Below are 20012 nucleotides of genomic sequence, written 5' to 3'. Positions count from 1 at the left end.
GAGTCTACTTATTTCCCCTATTGGGTTAATCACTAGTCAGATTTTAGTTATAAAGCATATAATTAAATGAATTAACATAAGGTAATAAACCCGCAATATTATCTTTATATTGTACAAGAGAATTAATTAAAGGAATATAATTCATTGCAAAGTGTCTGAAAGGCAACCTTCAGAATGATATTGTTCCTGAGTCTATAACATTTTGATATTCTAGTACTAAAAAAAGTTTAGCACAATTCATTTCAGAGTTTATTTGGAGGAGCTTCTTTTATACTCATAAATTAAATCTGGTACTGTGTCTGCCTTATTTTCCTGTTTACTATAACTTTACTCATTAATACTACCACTTTTATTGATAAGAAAAAGGAGATAGAATGTTTTGGCTTCTTGATAACTATGTTAAGAAAGAACTCAATGGGCTCTAAATTTGAAGTAATCATTCAAATATTACTTGAAATTTTCTTCTGAGAGTGTGTGTGTGTATGTGTGTGATGTGCTTATAAAGTCTTTCCTAAGCCCTAAGATTATCAAGTTGACAGAATTCAAAGTTCATTGCAGAGTATCCAGTTCAGAGGGAATGGACTTTATGTTAGAAATGTTTTTAAATATTTAATGTAAATTGTCCATAGTTTAATACATCTGGAATTCAGTACTGCTAGGTACAGCAGCAAGAACACTGTAATAAGTAAACAATACACATTTAGCAAACTTTCTCCTCTAACATTATATGTATACATATATGTTTATGTACATATGTGCATATATATGGAAATATGACAAAATTATATAAGTCACCATATTATAAAAAATTCATGGTCATATTCCCCTGTCCTTTTTAAACATTAAAAATACTATGATTACAAGACGTATTGATCAAAGAGTAAATTGGATCAAAGCTCTTTTTTTATATGTTTGGAAATATCATAATGAAATGCCTTTGCACAATTAATATATTCTAATAAGCAGGAGATAGAAAGAGTATAGTTTCCATTTCAAGCTAATTTATCACTATAAGGCCTGCCCTGTTACTTAAGTCATGCAGGACCATCACTGCCAGATTGACCCATGCTACAAAACCATGGGTCTCATGTCATCTACATGAATTTATGTTTTCATTAATGATCTAGTCAACAAATGATAACAGTTGCTGCATATATCACATGCCATTCTTATCTAAATTGTTTAAATGATTTAGTGGAGAGACCCAGGGAAAAAATGCTAATATGGAGTTCAGAGAAGAAATATATACTGATTCTTTTTCTTTCTAGTGTCGTTACATACAATCATATAAGGCCATGTGAGGTTTTAAAATATTACAATTTTACTCTTACTGATCAATAAACACAAAGCAATTTCTAAGATGGCACTATGCTCTGTTATTAAAGTGGACTTGTGCATTATTTATAATGAAATAGCCCATTTCCTGTTTAACCAACCATGGCATAAATACTGGGGTTATTTAACAGTTCACAGAATATAGCCTTTGTCACAAGAACAAGTTAGAGAGGGTTTGAAATCAGCAGTTTATGGGAGCAAAAATATAGCCCAAAGAGCATGAATATGTAAAAATCAATTCCTTTTTAAAGGGGCTTCTGAAAAAGCTCATTGTTTATTGACTACTGGCAGCACATGTGTTATTTCACACAAATATGAAAAAGTAAATAATATGTCTAAGAATACTTACATTTCTGAAACATACATATAATCCATGTGAAATTTACATATTGCACATGTAAGCATTAGTCAATCAGAAAAAAAAGTTATAATGTTAACAGCAAGTAAATACTCAGGAAATAAGTAATAGATAATAATATTTTTTTAAAATATTGTAAGACATATGTCTCATATGCAAAAAACATCCTTGACACATTAGTACTTTTGTCCACATGAATACAAAATGATAGATACAAAACTATATTTCCTATCTCAATAGCTAACTACATGGTAGCATTCATTTTTCCCTTGCATTCCTAGCTTTATAGCTTAGTTTTTATACACACACACACACACACACACACACACATACAATCATACACATGCACATACACACAGTTTGTTTTTATATCTTCATTAGTAAAATATAAGAAATGCTCCATTTAAATGTGTGGATTTTTATTTTTAATTTTTGAGCAAGGGCTGTTTTATTATCTTTGTGTACAGAGGAATCAATACCGCACACTTAACCAAGTTTTGAGGGCCAGCTCCAGGTCTTTCACAGCTTGGCAATTTGATCTACAGATTTTGGACCCAGGATAGCAGCTCTCATTAGGTCTGTCTCTGCAAATGGTTCTGGTATCCTCCACCATCTTGGCCAGAGATCCATTGTCTTCAGAGGTAATTTGAGTGGAGGTGATGGTGGTGCATGTCTTTCTGTGGTCGAAGCGCCCCACTCTTCCTTTCCCCTTGAAGTTGCAGTAAGGGACACCCATCTTGTGACACCAAAGCAGGCAGGAAGGAGTTCATGTCTTGTGTAATCACCAGGAGCTGAGCCTTCTTGTTCTCCACTGTGGTAGTAACAGTGTTAATCCCTCATCGTAGGACTGAAGGTCTAATAGTGGGGAGGTCTCCTTTGCCAGGAGCTCTCTTCTCAGCTCAAACAGCTTCTGCTTCTTCCTGCCCTGTCTGTGGCCTGTCCTTGTGGTCATCTTACAGAGCTGTGTAGCTGTCTGGCGGTCCAGGGACTGGGTAAACTGGAAAATCACAAGAAGCACTTTCAGCCGCAGGTAGAGGATTTCTCTTTGCAGCTACAGCCGCATATAGTAGGGCCATTTGCCAATACGTGTGAGGCTTCTGGTCCCTGGATGTCCTGTTCAGTGCCAAAATGTTTAGACCGTTTCTCAAATCGAGATTTCACCCTTTCTTGGCCTACTGGCTTCTTTGAAAGCAAGGGCCAGAACCCTCTTCTTCCCCTTGGCCTTCTTTCTTTTTGGTAGCTTGCAGGGAGGGAAAGAATGAATTTTTAAAATTATTATATTAATATCAATAACTAGCACTTATTACTGTTTCATGTTTGCAAGTAATTTGAAGTACTTTTTATGCAGCAACTCTTTGAGTTTTTACAATCCTACCTTTCAGGAAAGTCTTCTTATAATAACAAGATGTCCGAGTCAATAGTCTCATAGAGAACTACTCTAAAATGAATGGCATATTTCCAATCTTACAGAACATATAATAAGAGTGATGTTGTTTCAGCTGTCTTTATCTGAACATGTAGTAGTGGGAAAAAAAGCACATTAGCCATTCTTCTTCAAAGCACTTCAAATATTAGACCTCAACAAATTCTAGTCATATATTCATAATAGTCACAAGAATCAATGTACATATTTTCTTTTCAAGAATCAAATAGGACAGAAGTTTTAAGGTAAAACAATCTAGTCTACCTCCTCATCTTTGAAACCTTGCCCCTCATATAACCTCATTTCTTAGTCTTCTGGATGGTTTCTTTTATAATTTTAAAAAATACACATTTACAATACATTTTTCCCCTCTGCTGGTACTGGGGTTTAATTTCAGTTCTTCCTAGGCAAACACTCAGAATCTTGAACCATATCTATAATCATTCACTGCTTCAGTTATTTTGAGATAAGGACTTGTGTTTTGCCTGAGCGGCTCCCTGATAGCTGGGATTGTAGATGGGCTACTATATCTGGTTTATTGTTTGAGATGAGGTTCACCTCTTAAGTTTTCATATTGCATCAAAAAATCAGCCAGTTCATCTATGGGTTGACACTACAGATATTGGGGGCATTATATACATTTTGTCATGGTAACAAGTGAAATTAAAATGAAACAAATATCCCACCTAGGCTTCACATATGAAAGTTCTTGTGCTCACCATAGTCCCTTCCATTTCTGAGACAGTAGTGCACTATCTTGACACTGTCTTGTAGGACTTCACAGTAGAAAAAGTAGAAGTCATGAATTGTTCTTAAACTTGTACAACTCACTTTCTGTTGTCTTTAAAACGTATACAACTCATTTTTAATTATCTTTGAGGCAAAAGAATCCTGACCTTGTTATGCTTCTATGCATACCTATTTTTATAATGGAAATGGTCAAATATCACTCCATTCATTGTATGGTTTATAAAGTGTTTCTTCGATCAGAAGTCCAATTACTCTGGCTTCCAAGTTGCAAGACAAAATTGGTATTTCAAAAACACATTGCTTTTCCAAGAGGTCATTCCTCTTCTGTAAAGCCTTATAGACCTGTTATGAATCTTCTACTGGACCTGCAAAACCAGTACACAGCATCTCAGGACTGCACAATTGCTTTCATGAAGTGAATAGCAAAGCTACTTCATTCTGTAAACTGATCCACAAGACAGCCTTCTGTGGCTCTGAGTCACAGTTAAAAAGTAATAGCATTGTAGGTTACAAAGCTAAAATGAGGAACAAGCCAGCTTTAATGGCATGTATTTCCTCCCAAGTCAGAAGTCAACCAATCGGCAATCATATTTGAAAAGAAATAAATATGATTCATTTGTATTTCACATGGGAGAAAATAAAATTGGATTTTCCTAAATTCAGAGAGATAATAGACACACTCTAAACTTTTGTGAGACATATCTCCCATTCCCTGAAATGCTTTGTCTTAGAATAGCATGCACTATATCTCCTGCTTGTAACTCTCCAAGACCTATCAACAATCTTTTCACTCTACTGGCACAAGTTGGTAAATTTGTCAGGATGCCAGGAGGAAAAAAAATATATCAAAGAGTACACGTTGATAATTATATAGATAAAATATATTAGTCAATGTGCACTAAAACTGTACCTGTGAGTAAAAGAAGTTATTCTACTATGGCTCACTAAATTTGGAGAGGAAAATTCATTTGCCAGAATTGTAGCTACATTTGATGTGCTCAGCTCTCTGCTAACTACCTCCAGCCATGTCTTATCTGAAAATCTTTAACTTGAAATCTCTCCCTCATTTGCTAAGTAGTAATCATTGTCATTTTCTAAATCCTATATTTCTTCTCTAACAGACTAGAGAAGTAAGTTTAGCTAATAAGAGCAAATATTTCCTGGATGTTTCAATCTTTTTTTTTTCTCTTCTTATTGTCAAAGTGAAGTACAAAGGGGTTACAGTTTCATAGGTAAGGCAAGTATATTTTTTATCCAACTAGTGACCTATTCCCTCATCCCCCCCCCTTTCCCAGTCTCTCCCCTCCCCCATACCCTTCTCCCACCAAGAGTTGTATGGTTGTTTTACACCAGTTGGTTTTGTAAGTATTGCTTTTGCAATGGTTTGTCTCTCAATTTTGGTGTTCCCTTTCCCTTCCCTAGTTCCAATACATGTTTTGGGCTTCTGTTGTTAGCTCATTTTTTTCCAGAGACATGGTAGTTTTGGTTTTATGTTGCATATATTGACAATACTAAAGGCTTCATACCGTAAGAAATGTTGGCTCCTCCTACAAATTGCTGATTCAGTTATGTATTCAAGAGTTGGCATGGTGCTTACATGACAGAATTTTAGGCCCTCTGACAGACGTTCCTGAGATAAAGTTGACTGATGGAATATAGTAAGACTCCATGTTTGAGTGATATCAATACTCTGTCTCTCTTTCTTCACATTAGACATCCTGATGAATGAGCTTTCTCTCAGTTCAGGGGGGAAAAGTATAGTCCATAGGTAGGAGGGTATTACATAATCCTTTACACAGCTCCTGGCCTCTCTTCTAATTTCAGGGCTCATCCAGTCCTCCAAACTCAGTGAAGGGTGATGATCTAGTTACCTGGACCGGGGAAGGTACCCCAAGTGGGACTCAAACCCACGTCCCTCCAGAGTCCGCCACGCAGAGACAGTCTCACGCAAAAATAGACTTATTGGGGAAGTAAAAACCGAACTGACCGGCCAGGGACACAGCACAGACTCGGGAGCTGAAATTGAGACCCCTAACAGTCCACCAGCTGGGGTTTATAACGGTAAAAGCATAGCACAGATATAGGGGGTTGACGCAGGGGGTAGAGCAAGCAACAAATGAGTTAAGCAAGCCATTTATAGAAGTAGAATTTTGCGGTTAGATTTGTCTCACTCTCACGGGTTCAGCAGAAGCCCTCAGCTGGACCAGCACCGGGCTCTGATAGTCAGCTAAGCCTGGGGCCCAAGCCTTTGCAGTACCTAACTAAAGACAGGTCTGTATCAAAGAACCCTTCAAACTCTTTTTTATATAAAGTCAATCCAATCATATTAAATCATACCGTTTCCAATCAAGAAATTAATTCTATTTAGTGACATCAGAATATTCCTGGACTGACCTTTAGATACCAGAATTAATTTGTTAGTTGACTGCTTACATTTGACCTTGACTCCTCCTCACCTTATTACCACACTTCAATCAGAATCTACCCTGGGTATGATACTCCCTAATACCATCCCTGCACAACAGACTAAAAACACTGCAGTGCTCTTCAAGGATGGAGAAGCATTTCTCTGGGGTGTCCAGAACTTTTTAATGGTATTTCAGTGAATATTTTCTAAGCCTTTTCAAGAAGACTTGGAGGATGAAGAAAGTATATTCTAAACTCACTCTGATATTCATATTATCCACACCATCACTTCAAGGCAGAAATAAAATGCTATGGATGTAAGCTACATGTATAGTTTAAAATTTGCTAATTTTCATATTTTCTGTTTGTTTTGTTTTTTGCCATTCCTGGGGCTTGAACTCAGGGCCTGAGCACTGTCCCTGGCTTCTTTTTGTTCAAGGCTAGCACTCTGCCTCTTGAGCCATAGCGCCACTTCCGGCTTTTTTCTATATATGTGGTACTGAGGAATTGAGCCCAGGGCTTCATATATACGCAGTGAATTCTTTACCACTAGGCCATATTCCAAGTCCTAATTTTCATATTTTAATACAAGGTAAGATAAAACAAATAAATTGGTCTTCAAAATTTATATTTTTCTCAACACAACATAGTCAAGGGTTTATTATTTCAACCTACAATCAGTTGAAATATATATTTGTGATAATTTACTGTTTTATTTGCCTTATTTTACACATAATATAATCTTGATTTTGGATATCTCACATGTCAAGTGCTTGATAATCACATGAATTCCTCCCACTCATCTAAATTCTATTTACTGAAAACATTATTTGGGTCTAAGTTTCAGTTGTTAGCAAGCACACAGCTAGAACCATTTCCATCTGCTCCAAGGAATCCTTGAATACCAAATTTGTATTAAATAAAATAAATAGTAAATTCAGATACTTTAAAATCATTTTCTTCTTTTCTTTTTTAGCACATTTAGAATAATAGCACCATTGATATTCTGTTCAAGTTTCTGTTCATGCAGGTTAGCACACACTGCACAGTTTAGTTCTTTTCATGGTTTCTGTGTGCACCTGTGACATGCTAAGCCTGAATTCAGTCCCTTCTCTAGAGGTGAGACATGACACTGTCATGTTACTACCAGGGCCTCATTAACAAAGTAATTTCATCTTATTCACTTCCGGTCAAGCAAGATGTATAAACAGTCCATTCTTGAGGTCCTCTTACCAACAATGAGCCTCTTCTGTATGGTGTACCTCTGTCCCCACATCTTTGTCAAGGAGGGTTGACATGAAGGAATCTAATATTTTTATAAAAGAGGTAATATACATGAATAATCAGAGTGTGCATTTCAAAAGCTGACAGAAGTTATTCTGAATGTTTTCACAATAGAGATATAACATGTTGTAAGGGTTGCATATTTTAAATCTGATTTCATATTATTCAATGTATTCCTGTAACAAACTACCTAGGTAGCTACAATATGCATAATTTTTATATTTTATGAATCAGTTTAAAAATTAATTAGGAAGAATAAAATGACCAATTAGTGGTTATACGATTACTAGACTTAGAAGATAAATTAGGCTCTTAAAAAAAAGCCCAGCTCCCCCCCCAAAAAAAAAATCCACTGAAAGATTGCTTTGGAGAAGCAATCATATTTTATTTACACCAGAAATTGGGTATCACATCCAGGTATGAGGGTGCATGCCAGAGGCTGAGGCAGGAGGATTGTGAGTTCTAGCTAGCTGGATTTCATAGTTGTAAACTGGCCTGAGTGACAGAGACCACAAAGTATTGGCACTGTGTACCATTTGCTTACCAAGTGCTCTATCACTTGAGCCACACACTCAATCTTTTTGGTTGTTGTTTTTATTTATTTTTCAGATAGAGTCTCATGCTTTTGTCCCTACTGGCTTCAGTTTAAAATCCTAACTCTGTTTCCACTGTGACTAGGACTAGAAGCTTAAGCCACTATTCCCAGATTGTTTGTGCAGTAGGTCTTGTTAATTTTCACTCACACTGAGCTCAAAATCGAATCCTCCTCTCCCATCTCCTTTAGCTGGAATTACAGGTGTGTATCGCTGTGAGCAAAAAAAAAAAAAAAAAAAAAAAAAAAAAAAAAAAAAAAAACATTTAGGTTAGAGAACATAGAACTACTTTATTAATTTTGAAAGTTTAAAATGCCCCATTCACATTCATGATAATAGCTTAAATTTACAAAGCATGGGCTCTGTTTATTTGGCCACAACAGCTTGTTTTTACTCTATTTTGTATAAGAAGAAAACAGGTCAAATGAAATTACAGAGATTTCTCTGATTTGACATACTATCAAATTCAGACAATATAGCCTCTGTTCCCAGTTGCTTTTCATAGCAGTGTAGCAGTCGTCTGTAGTAAGCTTCATGTATTATTAATAATTGCAAAGTCAGCATGTCTACGCTTTCAAATTACCCCAGTTATCCAATTAACCCATGGTTAGTTATATAGCCTTTAGTGCTGCTTTTTAGGAACCGACTAATGAATTTCAGTATAAATGATTATGCAAGTGGGAAATAAAGGTCATAGAAAAAAAATGGAATACTTCATAACCACTGTTACATAAAAGGCTCTTTCTTCCCCCAAAATCAATTTTAAAGATTGAAGTCGCAACAGCACCTTAGTCTATTTAAATTCTAGTGATAGTGAGTGAGATTTGTTTAAATATTTTTAAAAACTAAAAATAATGCCATATCACCTTATCAAGTATAAAACCTTAATTTTCCAGATGAAATAAGGGAACCGCACATAAAGAATTGTAAACACACACTCACACACACACACACAGAGCTAATAATATACACTAACTTTAGGAAGCTAGCTATTTCTAGGAAAGTAAGAGCTAGGAAAGGATTGAGAAAGGTTATTGCAATTTCTATAATGTTAAGAATGGTCTAATTGACTAGTGGCAAGAGAGCTTGCCTCGTATAAATGAGGCCCTGGGTTCAATTCCCCAGCACCACATATACAGAAAACGGCCAGAAGTGGCGCTGTGGCTCAAGTGGCAGAGTACTAGCCTTGAGCAAAAGGAAGCCAGGGACAGTGCTCAGGCCCTGAGTTCAAGGCCCAGGACTGGCCAAAAAAAAAAAAAAAAAAGGAATGGTCTAATTGAGTAGCAACTAAAATGCAAATTCAGCGAAGAGTATTTGCTTATGAGATGCATAAGTGAATGTCAATCATATGTGTGCAGCCTTCTCTAACATGTGAAATGTCATTGCATGACTTCACATTAAACAGTTTTAAGAAATTAACATTATTTCTTAAAAGTATTGCAGTTCTGCCATGTTCCTTTATTTACTGCAGATTAAGTTGTATCTCATATGCAATGCTAGTATTAGCATCTTAAAACTGATGTTTGGTTGAAGGTTAAAATTACTATAAATTGACACAACTATGTTGCAATAAATTTAAAAGAAAAGAGCTGTTTCCAGAGTTCTACTTCTTATTAAAGATGCATTTGATGTGTTGTGATTTTAGTGTCCTATCTAGTTATGACTTTGTCTCTTAAAGACAGAAAAAAAGACCTGTAAATGATCTTTCACTTTAAAAGAATCAATGCAATTTAAATATAAATACAATTTAAAATTCAAGTACAATTCAAATGTTTTCAACTTAAAAAGCCCTGAGACGCACTAAAATTATTTTACAAAGAACTCTACAGAGCTAAATTTCCATTTCTAGATGAGAATTTTCTACTGAAATCCTCATTAGGGAACATGTTCTGAAGAAAAGTCATCAGACTATTCCTTCTATAATTTAATCAGGACTCTATTCTGAAATAACTAGTGATAGAACCCCCCATTACCTTAGACCTTAATATAAATGTAGAGCCTTTGAGCTTTATCCTATTCTCTGGTTATCTATTTCTATCTCAAATGTCCACTAAAGACAGTTTTTGTGAAAAGAGAAATCCAAAGGATTACAAGCAAGATCAGTCTAAAGCACAACCATGTTTATCATAGCACAATTTATCATCGCTAAAATATGGATCCAACCCAATTGCTCCTCAGTAGATGAATGGATCAAGAAAATGTAGTAAATATATACAATTAGAAAGAATGACTTAGCCCCATTCATGAGGAAATGGAAAGACCAGGAAAAATTCATACTGTTTAGTGTGCCAGATCCAAAGAAACATAAACGCTATAGTTTCACACATTAAAATCAATTAGTACTTGTCTAGGATAGTCCTAACAGAGGAGCACAATAGCTCAATAGCAACGCATATATGATCATATAAGATGATGCCAAACGAAATTAACTGCAAGATTTGGAAATAAGTGGTTTACTTTCTTGTTGTCGTTTTCAGCATACCATATGAAATTATACCTTTTTCATTTGTCTATCTTCCCCATAGTTTTAACCCCTATTGTTACTGTAACTGACTTTGTTACACTGGGCATTGGATGTACATTTACAGAACTAGGGAAGGGGAACACCAAAATGGAGAGAAAAAGGGTAAAAGGGGAAACAATGTAGCACTGCCATATTTAAAAGACAATATGCTGTAAACCAACTGTACAACTCAGGGGAGGATGGGGAGGGAACTGGGGAGAGGGGAAGGTGGGAGAAAAGGGAAGGAGGAGGTAAAAAGTTTGATAAGATATGTACTCATTGTCCTACATATGAAACTGTAACCCCTCTGTACATTACCTTGACAATACATAAATATTTTAAATACCCTATAATTAGAAAAATAGTGCCTTTAAAAATTAAAGAGAAAATGCTAGAAATGAATTACTCTTGTTATAATTTTGTCTGAATGTAACAAATTTCTCTAATACTTAATTAAGATGGAAAAATTAGTATGAATGTATTGACTTCATAAAAGCAATTGAATGGACATTACAGTGTGTTACTGATGTCTCAAAGTGACAGTGGAGAAGTGAATGGTGAGAAGCTAAAATGAAGACCTCCACTAGTTACAGAAGCATGGGTTTTTCTATAAGCATTACTTCTCATTTCTTGTACCATCTCCCATGAATTAGATGTTTATAGTGATATAACAGACATAATTTTTTGTGTACCAAACAAGCAAAAAAATAGTCAAAATCAATCATTTCAATCACTCATACTGTAGCACTTAAATTTATTTGTCTTAGAGACACTTGTTAGAATCAACCAATGCATGTAAAAAAGAGAGTATTCAGGGGATTTTTTCATTGTTGTTTATTTCTGTTTTGTTTTGGTGTGTGTTTATGTGTGTGTGTGTGTGTGTGAGAGAGAGAGAGAGAGAGAGAGAGAGAGAGTTGTACTACTACTGACTGTGGCTTGAACTGAGAGAGGGCCTCTTAATCTTACTTAGCTTTTCCACTCTATCCCTTGAAACATGCCTCCAGTTTCTCTCAAATTTGTTTACATGGTCTGGGTTCCAACTATAATTTTCAGATCTCAGCCTCCTTAGTTACTAGGATTACACTGGTGCCCAGAAAAGTACGGTAAACTGAACATAAACTATGATTTATTTTTATATTGAACTAGCATTCTGATTTCTAGTGAGGAATCCTCTGATCATTTGCTTGTGTTCTGCTAAAACTGATATAATTTGTGTATTGTCAAGTTCAAAGGATATGTTTAGTTGGTTTTAATATTATCCTTACTTATTCCAACTAGATTATAAATATAAAATATGGTAAATATTTAAAACTTCTCAGAAAGCTGTTAATTCCTAAGCTTCATTTACATAAGCAATACAAGAAGTTTTAGACATATATGGATATTACAACACAATTTCCCAGATGTGTGCAACCCATCTAGTCATACATAGATTTCCTCATCCTCAAATGTTAACTCATCTGTGTCTAAAATTCTCATATTAGTCTCATATTAGTGTCTTTATGTGGGACTAGATACAAGCTGTTTTCCAACAGTACATTCATGGAAAAATCTTCTCTTGCAAAATCCTATGTACCTTGTAAGGTTTGCAAGTTTAAGTCACAAGTGATATACTTTATGAGTGTATATGTTAAATTTCTATTTTTTTTTACCAGTCCTGGGCCTTGAACTCAGGGCCTGAGCACTGTCCCTGGCTTCTTTTTGCTCAGTGGCTAGCACACTGCCACTGAGCCACAGCACCACTTCTGGCCTTTTCTATATATGTGGTGTTGAGGAATCGAACCCACAGCCTCATGTATACAAGCCGAGCACTCTTGACACTAGGCCATATTCCCAGCTCTAAATTTCTATTTTTGATGTCTGTACATATTGTTTGTAACCTATTAATCCTTCTTTGAATATAATGGAGGTTTTAATAATAACGTACCATGTCATTCATAACTACTAACCCAAAAGTAGATTGCTAAAATTTGAATGTACACTTAGGATTTAGCCCTTGCTTAAGTCTTTAAGTCATTACAAAGATAATTTATTCTTAAATAATGAATGTAGCAGAAAGTCATATTGGCTTAAATTCATATAATACATGAATAACACACTAATATAAATTAGTACTTTCTATATCTCAGATGCTGCTCCATATTATCCAAATAGAATAGTTCATCTCACTTTCTAAAGCATTGTTTCTTTCTGAGAGGAAAAGAGAAACTATTTTAAGCAATTAACATTCATTAAACATATTGCCAGGTTAATGAATCTCTGAGAATGTGACATCACAAAAATAAAATTGAGCTGTACTAATGGAATATAATAAAAATAATTTAGCTTAATGTTTCCCAAAGGGAGATCATAAATGGTAAATCCGGTAAATCTCTGATTTATATACATACATACAGACAGACAGACATGCATGCATGCATACATACGTAGATATGCATGTTTTCAAACCCCTTAGCTAGCATTTATAACTTTATATTCAGATAGCACATTATTTTCATTTTGAAAGCAGGAAACTCTTATTAAAAAGAAATAGTTATTAGAACATTTTTAAAAAGAAAGTTATCAGAAAAATATTTTTCAGAGGCTGTAATTTTAAGCAAGATATCCAACTATGTGAGATGCGAATTTTTTCTACATTAACAAATGTATTCAATTTTTTAAATATAAAAAAGAAACTTTCATATATACATATAATACACACACTTATTTCTTTACTTCAATTTAACAAAATTGGCAGAAAAGAAAAGCCAAGTTTAAATCTCTAGGGAACCCTACCTAGTGCCAGGAACAACCCATCCTACAGAAGTAAGAGTTTCCCTGGGCGGACACTCAGCAGGAGCTCCATAAATATCTATTGGTATCTATAACCAACATTGTTCTGAAATGGGTTAGCACTTTCAGGTCTGTCTTATAGGCTACTCTTTGCACTGCATACTTAGGACACTTAGGACACTTATGGCACTTCTTCACCCACTTTCATCATTCTTCCAAAATTATTATTTCCAAGTTTTAAAAAAAAGTAACTATAAAGAGTTTAATGTTATCAATATTAATATAAATTTGGAGAACATGCTTCCTTCCTCTATCACTACTTGCTATAGGAATGCATGAGGTAACATAATTTCTTTAATTTTTATTGTCAAGGTGATGTACAGAGTGGTTATAGTTACATATATTAGATAGTGAGTAAATTGCTTGACCAACCCTCCCTTATTTTTCTCACACCTTTCCTCCCCTCCTCCTCAGTTGTACAGTTTACAACATATTTTCTTGTAAGTATTGCTGTTGCATTGGTTCATGTTTTACCCTTTGCTCACCATTTTAATGTTCCCCTTTCCTTCCCTAATTCAGACAGACATATATAAAATACCCAGGGTACCAGAATCAAATACAATGACCACAGGGGCTAAATCATAGGAAAGATGAACAAATGAAAAAAGAAATAATTTGACAAAGTACGTTGAAAATAACAATATTAATGATGAACCACCTCTTTCCATATTTTGGAGGTAATGTCTCTAAGCATCATTTTATGTGATCATATGTACACAGTTATTGAATTATTGTGATTATCTGCTAGGACTATCCTAGACATATACTAATTATTGCTGATAAGGGAGGCCATAGAGTTTAGGGTGTTTCTTTGGGGGGGGGGGGGCTTCTGGCTCACTTAGTGTGATTTTTTTTCTAAGTCTTTCCATTTTCTTATGAATGGGGCGAGGCCATTCTTTCTGATAGAAGCATAGAATTCCATTGTGTATATATAACACAGTTTCTTGATCCAGTCATCTACTGAGGGGTATCTGGATTGGTTCCATATTTTAGCTACAATAAATAGTACTGTTATGAACATGGTTGTTCTGGTAGCTTTAGTATGGCCTTTTTTGTTATGCTTTGGATAAATTTACTACTACATTTTTTGTGGGAATATAAACTTGTTCAACCATTCTGGAAAGTAGTGTGGAGGTTCCTCAAATGGCTAATCATAGAGGAAGCTCCCCTCTGACCCAGCAATCCCATTTCTTGGCATTTACCCAAAAGTAACATGGATTTTGAAGTCTAAATTTGATGGATTAATACTCCTTTATTCATCTAGAGGTTAGACTTGTTGAACTGCCTGCTTCCCTTCCAGAATGAGTACACCACTCTGCACTCCCAAAAAGGGTACATTAAGTTATCAGTCTAACAGATGGATGACCATATTATTTATGTAACTTTGTTTCCTTCCTCTGAGTAGTGATTTTGGATATTGCTTTGTATGAGATTTCTCTATCACTTAATATATACTTCATTTATCTTTCTCTTACAATCACTGACCTCTTTCTGTTGGTGTTCAGAAAATCATTTTGGATTTTAACTGCTGTAAAAATCTTATTCATCATTTCTCCATTACCTTTCTCCTTGATGTAGGAATCAGAAATCCTTCATTTTCATACAGATCAAGTCATAATATTATTGGCTTATGGTTTTGACTTTGAACTAGTTATTAAAACTCTCCTGTATTTTTCTCTATTAACTTTATAGATCTAAATTTCTCACATCAAGTTTTAATGCATCTTAAAGTCAATTTTGCAATTTATTTTTAATGTAACTTAATTTCTCTAGAGTATCTCAAAAAAGCATATGCATTTTCCCATTGACAGCAAATAAAATCAAGGCTTAAAAAAATATATCTCTATTAACTACCCGCAATGGATTGTGTTTCCATTAATTAAAGTCATATAATAATGTGGCCTTGAGATAAGTAAGCTTTCTATTCATTGATGAGATTCCTAATGCATAATTAATATGACTGAGAATTAAGAAGAATATTGTAAGTCTATCACTGAACAATAGACTAATGCATCTTTCTGTGAGGTGGGAAGATATTTGGAGTTGAACCCATGACATTGCTCATGTTAGGCAAGTGCACTATCACTTGAGTCATGGACCCAGTCTTCTCAGTTATGTTTTGTTTTGCTATTTTGTAAACAGTATAGTTGTATACTTACTTGGATTTCCTCCCAAGTACACAGTGTTCCCCATCATGGCTGGCTAACAAGTCATCTTAATTAAATAGTCACTCAATAAACATCAGGAGAAAAAGAAAAATATTCAAGGATACTAAACCAGGTGTCTGCTCTTAGTAAAGAACAGTGATAATCTCTACAGCATGACATTCAGGCATCTGATGAGAGTTAACATCCAGCATAAATATTGGATATTTAATTAATGAACATCAACTAGTAAAAAATAAATGTTTACATACTCTCCTATTTTATTTCAAGAAATATGATTGGTAAAAAGTTGAATTAAAATCCCTTTGTACAATTAATTAAGATTTAAAAAAAAAAGAAATAGACTAACCATATAAACTACTTTCTATTAACTCAGTGTCACAATTTAATGATCTTGAGTTAATCCACATTTACCTGATCTGGCAGTTTATGTGTAGATTTATAGACATATTCTAATTATTAAAAATGAGGGAAGCAAGACAACCCATCTTTCTTTGGGTCTACCTTACTTCACTTAACATAATTTTTTCCAAATCATTCCATTTCCTTATGAATGGGCAATGGCATTATTTCTGATGGAAACATAGAATTCCATTTTGTACATATATCATATTTTCTTGATCCTTCATCCACTGAGGGACATGTAGGATGATTTCTTATCTTAGCTATGGTAAACAGTGTTGCAATGATTATGGTTGTGCTAGTAGCTTTAGTGTAGCCTTGTTTGTTGTCTGTTAAAACTGGATCTTATTGTTGTTTAATCTTTCCTAGATGATTTGAATTTATCCAAAGTGGATAATATTGCTCAGCAGGGTTCAGACGGATCACTCCTTTTGACATTACCTTTGCCTTCCAACCATCTTAAATTTCAGGTTAAATGCGAGGAATTAATTCTAAACTGAAAAGTTATTTATTCACACCCTTCATTGTCTTTAACTGAGGCCAAAGTCCTTAGGTTAAAGTAATACAAAATTTGATTTGACAATTGAAGAGGCAAAGGAAATCTCATCTAAAATATTAATAAATGTAACTTTAAAATGCATAAAACACACACATATGAATATTTGTGTGTATTTTATGTGGATCTCTTTTAGTTGGCCACTTTTTTGTAGAGAAGCCAAAGTGATAAAGATAAAAAATATTTTCAGTAAACTTTGGTATTTGATAACATGGGGAGAAATAATGAATCTCTAATCTGAATTTACTCGTAGTTTTTTCAGAGCCTGCCAGTGAAAATGGATAAATTGTAGATGAATATAAGCAAATCCATAGGACTGTTTGCTCTGGCAAACTGCTTACTTAACAAAAAGCATCCATTTGTTTAAACTAAGGTCACCCTTCCTTTATTGCAGTAATTACTGCCTTTCAACTAGAGATAATGTGCTTGATTTTCCAAGTATGTGTGAACCCTATCTCTTTGGAGTCACCCAACCTCAGTCAATAATGCAAAAACTGACCTAACACTGGAGCTTTAGTTCTATTTATCAATCTAATAGTACCTAGTCCTTGCTGTGGGCATTAATCGGTACTCACTGTTCTTATTTTCTTTTCCTTTTGCTTTTTAAAAAAATGATATTTTAATTATTATGCATACTTAAGCATAAAAAACATAATATTATAAGTCTAATAAATGTAATCTAGTACAAGCAAATTATACATTATAAGTACATTTTCTTATTAAGTTGAATGTGATCATATGTGAAGGTACACAGCATTTCAGATTTTCAACTGGATCACTAATCTCTAGTTTGGGAATTATGTTAGGACCACTTCTTTAATAATTAACTTTTTAAGTTTTCCTGTTGTTTTATCATTAAATGCATATGACATTTTTATTCAAGACCAGGAAGAATTTACAGTACCAATTTCATATACAGATATAGTAAACTACTCTTAATTAGAAGGATCATTAAAAGCTCCTTGAGAGAAGACCTGAAAACAATACTCATCATAAATAATAAAACACTTTTAATAATTTATCAAGCACAAACTAGCACAAATAATTTTTATGTGCTTGTCTTTTAGACATACACATCTGCTTCTGTGGATTTTGTTCAGTAAAAAATCCCCAAGCATAGTTGAAATTCCTTCAAAGTGATGCTAATAAATTCATTTTGTAAATTTCGTTGTTTACTCAACCAATTATTAGGGTAAGTTTATAGCTGCTATATAATTAATAATTTTTATTAATTTTAAAACTGGAATGCACAAAGGAGACTCATGTAAACTGGCAAACTTATTTAGGATAGCTGTGCTTACTTACTGGAAGAGATAAAATAACATCTTTATTTCATTCATGTGTCATGACCACAATATATGGGATGTTGGATACACTGAATTTCACCCTTATGATTGAAAATCTTGGCCTTGGAGAACTTCCTGGCAGTGATTTGGGTGAGTTCTGGTTACATTATGGTAGTAGGATATGGGCCAGGCTTTGCATTCACAGTCTTTCAGGTAAAATGTATTTTCATAGCTTACAATAGATAGTTTAAAAAATATATATAAAAGGAAATTATTATCTGCTATAAAATGTATACTCTTTGCATCTGAAAAAATATTATCTATTAAATATGGTACCTATTTATAATAAAATTTTATACAGCCATTACAAAGAATAATTTAAATCATTTTCAGGGAAATGGATGGACCTAGAACAAATCATGTTGAATGAGGTAAACCAAACTGAGACACAAACAGCCCATATTTTTTTCATACACTTAAGCTAAATCTAAAATACACTAATAATAAACTGTACAAGACTCTATCCATTCACACACAGTGAGACCAAAGGAGGACACTCTTAGTAGAGATATAGAAAGGCATAATGCCTATGTATGTCTGTTCATATAAAATAGTATTTGTCAAAATAAACTCCAGGAAATGGAAACAAACTGTTTTTCATTTCTGTTTCAGTTTTCTTTTCTTTTTGTTTTATTACTTCATTTGTCTTTCTTTGGGAAGATAAAAAGGCACTGAAATGGAGGGGAAAAGGATAAACTAATGCAGCAGTAGTACTTACTAGACACTATGTTCAAAATGAGCTATACAACATGTAGATGGAGATGAGAAGGAAAAACTGGGAGAGAAGGAGAGAAGGGGTGACATTGTTGAAAAAGAAATGTGCTCTTCGCCTTACTTATATAGCTATAACCCCTCTGTAATCAACTTTTTAATAAAAATAAAGAAATAAAGTAAAAATGTGTTCAGAGACAAAAATGATGCTAACTTTGAATTTGGCTTTGTATGCTATTTCACAATAAGCCATAGTTGCTGTTTTGCAAATGATAAAACAGTTTATATTTTCTTGGCACTTTTACAATTATAATAAAAATGTTTCTGTGTGTGTTCATGCAAATTCTGATCAAAATTAATACTGAAAAAGGTTGAATAATGGTGCTGAAGTTAGGTAGGTCAAAGCTCCAAATACATCCCCTAGAGTATAATGAGATCAGCTTCAATTAAATCCAATCTCTGTGAGCAGAGCAATATATCGGTTCACATGAAACTTGTTTTACAAAACTCATTTGCATTTATTGACATTTTTGTCCAATCATGCTTTAACACTTAAATCCTAAGGCAACTATCTGCACTCTCCTAAAACATTTAGATGAAAGAAAACAAATTATATCCAGCAATTCAACTACATTGAACTCCCTAAACATTCGTCATCTTTGTACATTCTTCACACAAAATGGGTGCTATTTACCATTCTTGATGTTGTACTACTTACAAAGTAAAGCTTCAAAGTACACAAATATTCAAACTCGTTCCTTTTTTTTAATATTTTTTTATTCTCTAATTAGCAGACCTCTGCCAAGAGTAAAACCTCAAGGAATAAAGGAGATTCCGAGCTTTCAGCAGAAGAAATAGACAAAACTCTTAGCAACCCCCAGTTGAGAGGAAACCCTAGACAGGTGGCAGATTCAGATTCATTATCAAATCAGCCAAAACTAATCTTACTCTTCATTTTCAAAAATTGTCATTATGTGTCATTATGTTTATAAATGTAAACTTTTGTTTACTGGGACTCACATAACATCTTGGGCATTGAATCATGAATTGCTAATAGAATTTGCACTGTCCACTCATGGGAATTGACAAAGCTCATTTGTTGCCACATTTGTTCCCAAACATGGCTTGACCATCAAATTTGTCTTTCAATTCATGAATGTCATTAGGCCTCTGTCTTATGTGCTGTATTGATCTCAATTCTCCAAAGCGTTCTCAGGTGCCAGAGTAGCTATTTCTGTGTTTTTAAAAAATGATTTCTGGTCTTCAATCGTGCGGAAGCTGTCTCTTCTATTGCCCTGGAAGCCATTCTGTCTCTGCATTATACACAAGCACCTTCAACTGTACTTCT

The 20012-nt window shown here is 34.2% G+C and overlaps 1 pseudogene; it reads right to left on the bottom strand.

Annotated features, from left to right (window-relative positions):
• Positions 1–2165: 2165 nt before the first annotated feature.
• The window catches only part of LOC125351039, a 70099-nt pseudogene continuing 52252 nt past the window's right edge, over positions 2166–20012 (bottom strand).

The sequence above is a fragment of the Perognathus longimembris genome, chromosome 5 (genome assembly GCF_023159225.1).
Source record: "Perognathus longimembris pacificus isolate PPM17 chromosome 5, ASM2315922v1, whole genome shotgun sequence".
Classification (NCBI taxonomy): domain Eukaryota; kingdom Metazoa; phylum Chordata; class Mammalia; order Rodentia; family Heteromyidae; genus Perognathus; species Perognathus longimembris.
This window is presented reverse-complemented; position numbering and strand designations above follow the sequence as displayed.